Here is a 13,655-nt window from a genome sequence, read left to right as displayed (position 1 = left end):
AAGAAAGGACACTAAGGGAAGTATATTGTGGAGAGTGAGAAACGAAGTCACAGCACAAGGAGATAATACCGGGAGGAGTTCTGCCCCAAGATCGGCAGCCTTCTGAGGTGCGTAGCCGGTGGCCGGAACACCGAGGGAGTAATAGGCTCTACGCATTACTTCAGAGACCAGCAGGACAGTCGATTCCAAGTTGGCTGCCCGACCTTAATACCTATGAAGACACGGTGGCAAATTGTGGGAGAGGGGCGTCTCTAGGGTCCCTATAAAATATCTCCAGGCCTACCCCGTCATACGGGTTGTCCTATCCATGTCATCTGGGGGACAGAGAGAGAAACATCAGAAACATCCACGAAAGTTGTGAGGACTATCCCGTGGTGCTCAGCAGGGAGGTACTACAACACACAGGCACTAGTAGGAAGGCTACTGATTTCCACCTGTATAAGGGAACTCTGGATGTGCCTTCGGACCAGCCGGACTCTGCCTGCCCTGTGAACGGTACTCTGGACTGTGGACTCTGAAGTCTTCAGTAAAAGGTAAAGAGACTGCAATCTTGTGTCCTCGTTATTCATTGCGCCTTACAACGTTCACCATCAACACCTATACAACTGGGAAGCCCTGGGGACATACTTCACCTGTGGGAAGGTATACCATCTAGCTGCCATTCCATCACCCCAGTGGACCCCTAGCAGCGTTGATCACCCTGACCGAATACCACAGGTGGCGTCACAAACACCATACAAACAACTACACCTTTAAGTGGATGCCCCTCAGAAGGACCACGGACCGGGTCGGGCCACCGTGACATTCCCAGAACCGAGAGAGATAGACCCGGTACCGAGTACCCCATTGCCCTTACACGTGGGGGCGCTCCATAGAACTTGCCCTTACTGAGGTGGGGATGCAACTACCATATTTTTCCAAGAGGCATTCATCAACCTTGATCCTGCCTGGTAGATAAACTCTACAAAACTTTATCATTTGTGTGGGAGATCATCAGAATTTCAGAATGTTTTCAGATTTCCTGTAGCGCCACCACAGGTGAGATGAGGAATTACACAATTCTGATACAACTCGATTAGCTGCCTGAGTAATTTGTGGATGTGCCGAATCCTCCAGGGCTAGAGATGCTCCGTACCTGCTCTACCCTCTAACTAATATCATGAAGATTCTGTACAGATGACCCCAGACAACCCCTTTTTGATTGTGTCAGGTTTTCTCATTTATTATATCCTTTATCAATATATATCACAATAGTCTTAGCCAACTTTGTCTAAATACCAGTTTTTGCTTTGAGAAGCTGTGTACTTAATGCCAAGACACATCTTCAGATAAAAGCTGACATCCAGCCAATGTAATATAAGCTAAACCAACACGAGACACAAACTAGCAGCTAGGTAAATAGCAATAGGATTGTTTTCCTTGTGTGCACGCACCTACACACCCATATGTAAAGATCAAGTGACAGATAAGGTTCCTAAACAATACATACCAAGTAAAGCTATACAGCCTTAGTTATTTTTGGTATATTGATAGAACTAAAACACAATATGTAAAATGAATGAATTTTTTAACAGCAATTTTGTAATACATTAAAGTTATTAACCCCTTCAAGTCCCGGCCCTTTTTCGTTTTTGCGTTTTCGTTTTTCACTCCCCTCCTTCACAGAGCCATAACTTTTTTATTTTTCCGTCAATATGGCCACATGAGGGCTTATTTTTTGCGGGACGAGTTCTACTTTTGAACGACACCATTGGTTTTACCATGTCTTTTACTAGAAAACGGGAAAAAAATTCCAAGTGCGGTGAAATTGCAAAAAAAGTGCAATCCCACACTTGTTTTTTGTTTGGCTTTTTTGCTAGGCTCACTACATGCTAAAACTGACCTGCCATTGTGATTCTCTAGGTCATTACGAGTTCATAGACACCTAATATGTCTAGGTTATTTTTTATCCAAGTGGTGAAAAAAAATTCAAAACTTTGCTTAAAAAAAATAAATAAATAAATTAAAAAAAAAAGTGCCATTTTCCGATACTCGAAGCGTCTCCATTTTTCGTGATCTGGGGTCGGTTGAGGGCTTATTTTTTGCGTGCCAAGATGACGTTTTTAATAATATCACTTTTGTGCAGATACGTTCTTTTGATCGCCCGTTATTGCATTTTAATGCAATGTCGTGGCGACCAAAAAAACGTAATTCTGGCGTTTTGAATTTTTTTCTCGCTACACTGTTTAGCGATCAGGTTAATGCTTTTTTTTTATTGATAGATCGGGCGATTCTGAATGCGGCGATACCAAATATGTGTAGGTTTGATTTTTTTTTATTGTTTTATTTAGGATGGGACGAAAGGGGGGTGATTTAAACTTTTATGTTTTTTACATTTTTTTCATATTTTTAAAAACATTTTTTTTTTACCTGTGCCATGCTTCAATAGCCTCCATGGGAGGCTAGAAGCTGGCACAACTCGATTGGCTCAGCTACATAGCAGCGATCATCAGATCGCTGCTATGTAGCTGAAATGCAGGTGTGCTGTGAGCGCCGACCACAGGGGGCGCTCACAGCAGGCCGGCATCAGTAACCAAAGAGGTCTCAAGGACCTCTATGGTTACTGTCCTGACACATCGCCGACCCCCGATCATGTGACAGGGGTCGGCGATGCGCTCTTTTCCGGCCGCCCGGCCGGAAGCTTTAGTTAAATGCCGCTGTCTGCGTTTGACAGCGGCATTTAACAGGTTAATAGCGGCGGGTGAATGGCGATTTCACCCGCCGCTATTGCGCGCACATGTCCGCTGTACAAAACAGCTGACATGTCGCGACTTTGATGTGGGCTCAGCGCCGGAGCGCACATCAAAGGGGGATTCACGGCATGCGCAGTACATGTACGGCGCATGTCGTGAAAGGGTTAAAGGTGTCAGCTAACCTTAAAAAAAACCCAAGCAGAGTAAAGAATAAAAAAGTCTACTCACCCCCACTTCTCTTTCCTATTGCTACCTGCCAGCTATCTTTTGTCTGCCAGAGTAATGCCTTGGTCAAGGTGGATCAGTAGGTGAGTGTAAGTATTTTTTTTTATTTACAAAATAACAATATATTTTTTTTAAACATTTTTAATAAAATAGGAGTGAACGACTGGTTTAACCCATGTGTATAGTTGTGCTTCTTCATATAATTACAATGCTTTTGTTCAAAAATGTGTCTGAGAAACCTGGCGAAGACATTAAATTCTTCTTAAAAAGGACCTCTCACCAGATCAAAAGTGTTCAGTTAATATTATTAACAAAGACAAGACTAACATAAAAAAAACGGTTGCATACACTCTCGGGGTGGTGAGGGGGTTTCTTGGTTCCTTGGTGCAGATTTTTAAAGATATTTAAACCCCAATGTACACTTCTGTACTATTTGTGTGTTTTTTTTCCTGAAGAAGGCGCCTGTCCGATTCGGAAACACATCAAAATAAACTGCATGAACTTCATGGAATTTCAATTGGATTTCTTTCTCAAGAAAGGCTGGTCACAGTTGAAATATTGCCACACAATACGGGCTAATAAAGTCCACTTTTTTCATTATTTATTGGAGTGCTGCCTCCTTTTTTTTTGTTCTTTATACAAATGGATATTTGTTTGGAGGGCCCTGCACCCAGAATTCATTTATCCGGTGCTGTTCCCTTTTTTTTCTTCTAGATAGATACAGTAGATTTGTGAAAAGATAGATATCTATCAGATGCCCCCTGAATCCCCTATGTGCAGTAATAACTTCCCCCTGAACTCCTACATATGTATTATAAAGACCCCTGTGTCCTCCCACAAACAGTTATAATGGACCCAAAGTCCCCTCACATACAGCAACAATGGTCTCTGAGTCCCCTCACATACAGTTATAATGGCCACCAAAGTCCCCTCACATACAGCATTAAGGTATCTGAGTCCCCTCACAGACAGTTATAATGGCCCCAAAGTCCCTTCACATACAGTTGTAAGGGGGTCATAAAAACGGTCTTGTGTCCCAAACACATCCCGGTTAACTGTATGTATATTTCTGCCTTGTAATGCTGTTAAACCATGTATTTATTGTTGTATATAATTATATGTATATATACTGTTTCTGATTCTGCTATGTACATAGATTTATAGGTTGTGTAGATAGGAAAAGTACAGTACCTCAAGATGGACAATAGATGGGGGTACAACAGTGTATATAGTTTACATAGGAGGAGTCAACCTTGTATAAGAAAGAGGATTTTCCTGTTCCTACTTAGTAGGGGCCATAGAGCCCAGTCAGGGCGGTCAGCTCCGTAACACTACAAGCAAAGAGCCCAGCCATCCAGGGCCAGTAGGCCAGACGTGCAGCAGTATAAGTGCGCAGGTCGCTCCAAGATGTGGCAGCTTTCTACATGGGCAGATGCCCTCATGTCTGGTTTCATGCGAAACAGACAAGAGAACTCCTGAATATAGTGATGCTGCGGTACCGGTTGAGATGGGACGAACTGGGTACAAACTGAAGGACATAGGGAAGAGCACAGGGAAAGCGAAGGAAGTAAACTGCGCAGAACTCTGTGTTGATTCTGTAACTGATGTGCATGTGCTGCAATTGGAAACAAGTAAAGTTCTACTTTTTAAGTTGGAATTGGACTCTGTCTCTTTATGTGAAGAAGTGTCCCTGCGTCTAAGGGAGGCCTCTGAGAATCAGGCGAGTGAGACAGTGCAACTCTATGTATGTGATGCGAGTGGCCAGGGTGCGCTAAATCAGACATCTGTGAGGGCCATGACTACGGCCCTGGCTACCGCTCACACAGTAATAAGGTATCTGAGTCCCCTCACATACTGTTATAATGGCCTCAAAGTCCCCTCACATTCAGTTATAAAAAAAAACAGGTCTCCTCACATACAGTTATAATGGCCCCAAAGTCCCCTCACAAACAGTAATAAAGGTCCCTGAGTCCCCTCACATGCAGTTATAATGGCCTCAAAGTCCCCTCACATGCAGTTCTAAAGACCTGAGTCACCCTCACATTTAGTTATAATGGCCAAGAAGTCCCCTCACATGCAGTAATAAAGGTCTCTGAGTCCCCACACATACAGTTATAGTGACCTCAAAGTCCCCTCACATACAGTAATAAAGGTCCCGGAGTCCCCTCACATTCAGTTACAATGGCCCCAAAGTCCCCTCGCATTCAGTTATAATGGTCCCAAAGTTCCCTCACATACAGTTATAAAGATCCCAAAATCCCCTCACATATAGTTATAATAGCCACCAAAGTCCCCTCACATACAGTAATAAGGTATCCGAGTCCCCTCAGATACTGTTATAATGGCCTCAAAGTCCCCTCACATACAGTTATAAAAAAAAAAAACAGGTCTCCTCACATACAGTTATAACGGCCCCAAAGTCCCCTCACATACAGTAATAATGGCCTCAAAGTCCCCTCACATGCAGTTCTAAAGACCCGAGTCATCCTCACATTTAGTTATAATGGACAAGAAGTCCCCTCACATGCAGTAATAAAGGTCTCTGAGTCCCCACACATGCAGTTATAGTGACCTCAAAGTCCCCTCACATACAGTAATAAAGGTCCCGGAGTCCCCTCACATTCAGTTACAATGGCCTCAAAGTCCCCTCACATACAGTTATAAAAAAAAACCCAGGTGGTCTCGTCACATACAGTTATAATGGCCCCAAAGTCCCCTCACATACAGTAATAAAGGTCCCTGAGTCCCCTCACATACAGTTATAATGGCCTCAAAGTCCCCTCACATGCAGTTCTAAAGACCCGAGTCACCCTCACATTTAGTTATAATGGCCAAGAAGTCCCCTCACATGCAGTAATAAAGGTCTCTGAGTCCCCATACATACAGTTATAGTGACCTCAAAGTCCCCTCACATACAGTAATAAAGGTCCCGGAGTCCCCTCACATTCAGTTACAATGGCCCCAAAGTCCCCTCGCATTCAGTTATAATGGCCCCAAAGTTCCCTCACATACAGTTATAAAGATCCCATAATCCACTCACATATAGTTATAATGGCCCCAAAGTCCCCTCACATACAGTTATAAAGACCCCAGAGTCCCCTCACATATAGTTTTAATGGCCCAAAAGTCCCCTCATATGCAGTAATAAATGTCCCTGAGTCCCGTCACATTCAGTTATAATGGCTCCTGAGTTCTCCGCTCATACGGCAATAAAAGGTAGATAGAAAGATGGGTAGATATTTAGATATTTTCATGCTGTATACACAAGTTTGACATTTTGCATTCTCACAGGTCCCTTTTCTGGCATTCTTAGTACAGTATCCAGGTGTGCTGTGTTAATAAATGGAAATTTATGGAAATCCCACTCACCTATTGCTTTTTTTCTTTTGAAACTTTGCAGATTGTAGAGTTTCCTGTGATATGTTTTTGTACTGATTCCAAAAATATAAAAGAACGTGTGTTAAAACAATACAATTTCCAACAATAATGTTTGCATTTTTTCACAATGTCCAATTTTAATTATATATTTTTTTTCTTATTTCACAAGGGGGAAAAGGCCCACTTATGCCTCAGAGAATATTGAAGTAGTCACTTCTAGGTAAGCGAAAAACAAGGTCCATCATGGTATATAATTATTCTGGGGTTGTAGATATAAGTTATTGGCGCTCTTTCTTGCGATTCATCTTTCTTTCAATGTTCTTTTTATTGAAAAAATGACGTATAACATACATCTTCAGAAAAAGTAACCGTAACAGAATGCAGGTACTCAATTGTATTACAGGTAAAATAAACGTCTAATATCTATCATATAAAAACTTAATTACCGTAAACATTGGATTTACAGATACTTTCAACTTTGTTGAAAAAGATATCCTGAACATCAGAGTAGAAAAGAGCGGATAGGAAAGATGGAGGTAAAAGTGGGTGGGGGAATGAGTACAAGGAAAAGGAGGGGAAGGGGAGAGACGGGGGGGGGGGGAGTTGTAGTAGCACCTTGGAATGATTAAATAATTATGGCAATACTGCAGAGTAAAAGGAAGACTGTGTCCTGAATTGGGTCCAGGACGTCCAGATGTTATGAAAGTTAGCAGAGGTATAATTGACTCTTGCTGCTAATTCCTCTATATGGCATAATTGTTCGATTTTGGAGTAAAGTTGTTGAGTGGTGGGTACGGTAGTTGAGTTCCAGTTTGACGGGATCAATGATTTCCCAGCAGCCATAATTCTTGCGATTCAGCTAAACCTTAAAAGACATTTGCATCTTGGCAGTGATGGTGGATCATTAGTATATACCGTCACCAGGGGTCCAACCTCTGTGACCCCCACCAATCCTGGGAATGATGGGGTTACAGTGCTGCTTCAGAGCTGCATCACCATCACAATTTTTCCTCTGCTCAGGGGTGTCTCTGGCCACCTCTTATAGGGCAGTGAATGAGACCGCCAGTAGATGTTTGCACAGCCAGATGTTCAGGAGCGCCGTTGTACCAGGAAAAACAACTTTGGGGTGATGCATCTTTGAAAATGTGCTACTGCATTCTTAGGATCTGTGGGGTTCTCAATGATTGGAACCCCAATAAGGGTTATTCCTATAGGAGTGATGACCAAACATGCACAGTGCTTACAAGCTCTTCTCTATTGAGTTTGTAAGCACTGCCCTGAAAGTGGCGGCAATTGCTGGAGTATGCCGTTAGCGCATGATCCTCGCCAGCTTCAGTGTTAGGCCATGATTGCACGTTCAGTATTTGGTGAGTTTTTTACCTCAGTATTTGTAAGCCAAAACCAGGAGTGGATGATAAATACAGAAGTGGTGACCTACAAATACTGAGGTAAAAAACTCACCAAATAGTCAACGTGTGAACATGGCCTAATTGGTCAGCAGCATCTTTCCTAGGCCATGGTCACACATTCAATATTTGGTGAGTTTTTACCTCAGTATTTGTAAGCCAAAACCAGGAGTGGGTGATAAATACAGAAGTGGTGACCTACAAATACTGAGGTAAAAAACTCACCAAATAGTCAATGTGTGAACATGGCCTAATTGGTCAGCAGCATCTTTCCTAGGCCATGGTCACACATTCAATATTTGGTGAGTTTTTTACCTCAGTATTTGTAAGCCAAAACCAGGAGTGGGTGATAAATACAGAAGTGGTGACATGTCTCTATTATACTTTTCTTCTGATTGTTCCTCTCCTGGTTTTGGCTGACAAATACTGATGCAAAATACTGTGCTTGTGAATGTAACCTTACTGTGCTCGTCTGATACTGCAGGGGCAAAAGCTGCATTGCTGAGGGCACATTTTTGGCCAGCGGCGCAATTCGGCCGGCACTGGTTCAAACTGACAATCAAGCAGGAACGCACCGTCCCCCTGGCAAGAAGGAAGCTAGGGAATGGTGAGGGTCTAGAAATAAATGGCTATCCTGTGCTATCACTTACTGGGATGAGTTCACCCTTTTTTTGTGTCATTGCCACATTATTTTGATACCACAGCATCTAGATATAGCAAACAGGAATTTATGGAGTAGTTTCTTCCATTCCTGGATGCACAGACAACATATTGACTCAGCAGATACGTAAAATGTCCCTTTTTCCTGTATAATATTGTTGCTGTTTCTTGGTAACACATGCAGATGTAGAGAGCACATTCCTGGGCAGGGCTGTGGCGGTGATTCATGGTGCTGCTATTTACCAGTTGACTGCACTGACCACTTACACAATGTTCTCACCGAGGTGGTGGAAATCATCACGTAGTTTCAGTTTTAATCTTCTTTGCTCGTGTTTCTCTCTCTGTCCTCATTTTCCTGGACTGTCGTCATCAATTGGGAAATCCTGATTCAGCTGTCTGCAAATTTTATCAGATTTACTTTAACCCTTTCTGTTTCAGTGATTTTGTAACTTACTAAAAAGTGAAACAATCAGGCTTGGACTGGCCCACAGGATAGTAGGAGAATCCTCTGGTGGGCCACCACCATCCCATATGAGCAGTACTTGGCACAATATACATTAATCACTATGTACAGACAGAGGCGGCATCTTATTCATGTAACAATCTACCCAGTTCATTGTTACTGTATATAAATTAATGATTGAGGATAATGTCACATTTGCATGTAGCTGTAAACTGGGGCCCTGGAGTTGGTTACTGGTGGACCCCTGGCACCCCAGTCCGACACTAGTGAAATTCTCATACGCGAACCGTCCATTTATATTATTAATTTACATTTTGTTGCCCCGGAAGGAAATCTCTGCATCTCGCCCCAAGGCAGAAGCCGCCCTGAGTGGGGGCTGTATAAGTGAGTGCTCGTGCACACGACCGTAAAAATCAGATGAATGCTATACCCATGTTATTTTATGGGGTCATGCACATGTCTGATTTTCTCCTCCAATCGGAGGAAAAAATCGCAGCTGCATGAGTTGCATCCAATTATCAGATTGCACTCGGCCATTCATGTCTATGGGCTCGTGAAAAAATCAAGCTGCACTCAGATAGCATTCAAGGGCGGTCTGATTTTCACAGTCAGACTGAATGAAGAAGATGGAGATTTTTTTTTTAATTCTGGTCATCCAAGAAAATCGGATCACACTCTGATCAGAGTGTGATTAGTATAATCAGACCGATGAGAGAATATACGCTCCTGTGACCCTAGCCTAATAAGAATAAAATTGTCATTTATTCACATTTCACAAAATGATCAGCTACCCCACCCCCACTATCCGGTCTATCCTCTTTATTTTTTTTAATACTTCCATCAAATTATTTTATTTTTTGTTCATGATCATGGGTCACTGTCATCTCTCCTGCGCTGCTGTTTGCAGCATTTTCATGGATCTTAGAAAGTTTGGACGTGACTCATTAACTTGTGTAATGAACATGTTCTATGACCATGTAAAATTGTTCCTCTACCATCACGTTATGCCTTCATAGGAAAAGGTTTTCAGTGCTCTGGTCTGGTGGCTACGGACTACCGGAGTGGCCGCTGGACCCGGGAGTGTTTTTGATCATCTCTACTCTATAAACTTTTTATGAAGTGGATATTGAACTGTGCAGTGTTGGAAGAAGAGCATCAAGGGATCGGTAAAGTGTATACATTTTCTGTTTGTTTTTTTATGCATGAAAGGCAGTTTATTTTAAAGAAATTCACAGGTAAGAAAAGACTTTCAACAGTAACAAAACTTTTATTTAATTTTTTTTATTTTTGTATAATTTCATCTACCATGGGAAGTTATGGAACTTTGCAATCACATTATCAGGAGCCAGCAGCAGTACTCTAAATAAGTACGTTATGATATCAATGCAGCTGAAGGCAGGCAAATAGACTGGGGAAAAGCAGGGGTTCGGAAGCCACTTATATACACTTTTGTGGAATTAAGAAAAATACCCTAATAAAGTCGTTTGCAAAGTTTCATAACTTTCTATGCTGGACAAAATGACATATATATATAAAAAAACGAAAGTTTAGCTATACTTTAAGCATAAATCTAGCTCATATTAATTATGCAGTTTGCAATGTATACAATATAGATCAGTAATAAAGTTAGCTAATACCGAACCAAGAAGATGATAGTTAAGCTCTAAGAAAATGAAACCCCATTAAACGTCTTGACTCATATATACATGCTATGTGCCAGCTGTTCAACGCTGCCGCATCTCAACTTCTTGATACATAAGCTTAATTGGAGACATATGGCAATTGCTTTGTCAACAAATACTTCCCTTCCTTATAAACGTTAATGCATAACACATTACTAAGTCAGAGCCCTTTCTTTTATTTCAGCCATGTTTACAAACCCAGAGCGCCCCTTTAAGGAGTCTGTTTGCAGTGCAATTTCTGTTGTTAATGCACAGTACACCTGTGAATAGAAAATTTATCAAAACTGAAAAATAGACAGAAACTGCTGTAGAATTTGGACATGTGACCAAAATAATATAGATTCTATAGTAAAGTAGTCTTAAAGGGGTTGTACAGTATTAGAAAAATAAGGACATTTCTTCCAAAAGCAGTGCGGCTCGACTTCCTTCATCACCGGGAAATAGGATAGGACGAAATATCCGAAGATCGGGGCACATATAATAAAACAACAATATTAGTAGGTGTTGGAACTTGGGCCTTGGTTCATTAAGACTGACATTTTGTACGCCATTTTTGTTGAAGGGAGTGCTGGAATAAGATGCAAACGGATTGTTCTGACAGTTTAACAGGAATGTCTATAAATCTTTTTTACGTGTGTTTTTTCTTAGCTCCTCTCAGTTGATTTATGACCCCAAACCACCTTGAAGTTGAATTTTTTTGTAAAAGCCAAATAGTGCAAAATTTGTAATGAAACCCTAAAAAGTTATCCCAAAGGTGGACAACCTCTTTAAGCCTGGTTTTCTCTCAATTATTTCATCGAGGGCAATAATTAAGGTGTCAGTCACAACCTGTCATGCTGTGATGGTTTTTGGTAAGGGAAGGGGGCCTCAGACTGTCCCTGGAACTTGCACCCTAACTATCCCTGTCCTGGGGGTACTCTTGAAGGTAGAGAGGCCTGAGTCTCCGACCTTGCGATGCTCTTGTTAAACCCTAATCTGTCCCCTCACTCACCCCATGATGCATGGGACAGAAATGTAATGTAATGAAAACAAGACATGAAGACAAAACATGGATAACAGAAAACCTCTATCATACAAAAGCACTAGCCAACAATAGGGAGGGGATAAGGACAGAGAGGAAAAAACTAAATGGGAACAGGGACCAGGAGATAAACACATGTACTACAGCAAACAGATCACTACTTCTACAACTCCACTTCAACCACTTAGCTTTAGCACTCAGTACATGAAGACAAACCTTTCACCAGCAGGGACTAACCGCCCAGAGCAAGTATATGTAGAGAGAGTAAATGATAAACAGTTGCAGCTAAGAACAACAAGACAGTATGGTCTCAGCTAGCATGGAAAGAGTCCTTAACCCTCTCAGCATCGATGGAAACCAACTCCATTTAAAATAGGACATGAATCACACAAATCTCTAAAGAAGACCTGTGATTCATTACCCAGTGTGACTGTCTAACTCCAGGTCTTCCAGGTGGACGTAACACCCTTGTGATGCAACCATTGGATAAAAAGCAAATTGGGCATGGGCCACATTGGCTGAACAGTGGGAGTGTATGATGCTTTCCATGGCTCCAGTAGGTCCTGAAGAATTACCGGTATTGATTAGACAAGCCTACAAAAGGAAAAAGTGGTTGCCAATGGTGTGTGAGAAGTTTTATGCCCAACAGGGCACTTTCGTCCCCATTGCAAAATGGAGCGGCAGGTTGGATACCCTACTTACACCCCATTGATTGCCTATGGGACTGCCCGAAAGAGTCAAGTGCAGCACTCAGGAGCAACATAGGAAATTAATGGAGTGGCTATCAGGCGATAAAAGTTCTCCTCACTGGTGATCAGTTCAGGTCCTAGTGGTCGGATCCCCACCAATCAATGAGTTATCACTTATCCATGGCATAACTTGTTTTCACCAGACAACCCCTTTAAAAAAAAGTGTGTGAATAGTTCAGCAGAGTTGTTCGTGTCCTGCAACCCCCGAGAGTGAGGTCAAGCTTTCGATGCCCTCATTATTATGGTTCAACCCATTAGTACCAGTATTAACCCCTTCAAGACCTTGCCCTTTTCCATTTTTGCGTTTTCGTTTTTCGCTCCCCTCCTTCCCAGAGCCATACCTTTTTTATTTTTCTGTCAATAAGGCCATGTGAGGGCTTATTTTTTAGGGGACAAGTTGTACTTTTGAACGACATCATTGGTTTACCATGTCGTGTACTAGAACGGGAAAAAAATTCCAAGTGCGGTGAAATTTCAAAAAAAGTGCAATCCCACACATGTTTTTTGTTTGTCTTTTTTCTAGGTTCAATAAATGCTAAAATTGACCTGCAACTATGATTCTCCAGGTCATTACGAGTTCATAGACACCAAACATGTCTAGGTTATGTTTTATCTAAGTGGTAAAAAAAATTCCAAACTTTGCTAAAAAAAAAAAAAAAAGAAAATTGCACAAATTTCCGATACCCGTAACCTTTCCATTTTTCGTGATCTGGGGTCGGGTCAGGGCTTATTTTTTGCATGTCAAGCTGACATTTTTAATGATACCATTTTGGTGCAGTTACGTTCTTTTGATCGTCCATTATTGCATTTTAATGCAATGTTGTGGTGACCAAAAAAAGTAATTCTGGCGTTTTGAATTTTTTTCTTGCTACGCCGTTTAGCGATCAGGTTAATCTTTTTTTTATTGATAGACCGGGCGATTCTGAACGCAGCGATACCAAATGTGTAGGTTTGATTTTTTTTTTTTATTGTTTTATTTTGAATGGGGCGAAAGGGGGGTGATTTAAACTTTTTTTTTTTTTTCTTATTTTTTAAAACATTTCTTTTTTACTTTTGCCATGCTTCAATAGCCTCCATGGGAGGCTAGAAGCTGGCACAACTCGATCGGCTCTGCTACATAGGAGAGAAGCTCAGATCGCTCCTATGTAGTAGATTTACTGCATTGCTATGAGCGCCGACCACAAGGTGGCATTTAACTAGTTAATAGCAGCGGTTGGATCGCGATTCCACCCTCCACTATTGCGGGCACATGTCAGCTGTTCAAAATAGCTGACATGTCCCAGCTTTGATGCGGGCTCACCGCCAGAGCCCGCATCAATGGAAGAGATGCAACCTCTGC

At 41.8% G+C, this 13,655-nt stretch overlaps 1 protein-coding gene across 3 annotated transcripts in view; it reads left to right on the top strand.

Moving 5' to 3' along the window:
* The window catches only part of KIAA0040 (KIAA0040 ortholog), a 57,692-nt gene that overhangs the window by 25,149 nt on the left and 18,888 nt on the right, over positions 1-13,655 (top strand). For 2 of the 3 annotated variants that reach the window (XM_077277678.1, XM_077277679.1), the window contains exon 2: positions 6,505-6,555. The exons of the other annotated variant lie outside the window; for it this stretch is intronic. The gene's annotated coding sequence lies outside the window, so the exon portion shown is untranslated. The remainder of the gene's footprint in view (positions 1-6,504; positions 6,556-13,655) is intronic. 3 annotated transcript variants of the gene reach the window in all.

The sequence above is a fragment of the Ranitomeya variabilis genome, chromosome 8, assembly GCF_051348905.1.
Source record: "Ranitomeya variabilis isolate aRanVar5 chromosome 8, aRanVar5.hap1, whole genome shotgun sequence".
In the NCBI taxonomy this organism is placed as follows: domain Eukaryota; kingdom Metazoa; phylum Chordata; class Amphibia; order Anura; family Dendrobatidae; genus Ranitomeya; species Ranitomeya variabilis.
This window is presented reverse-complemented; position numbering and strand designations above follow the sequence as displayed.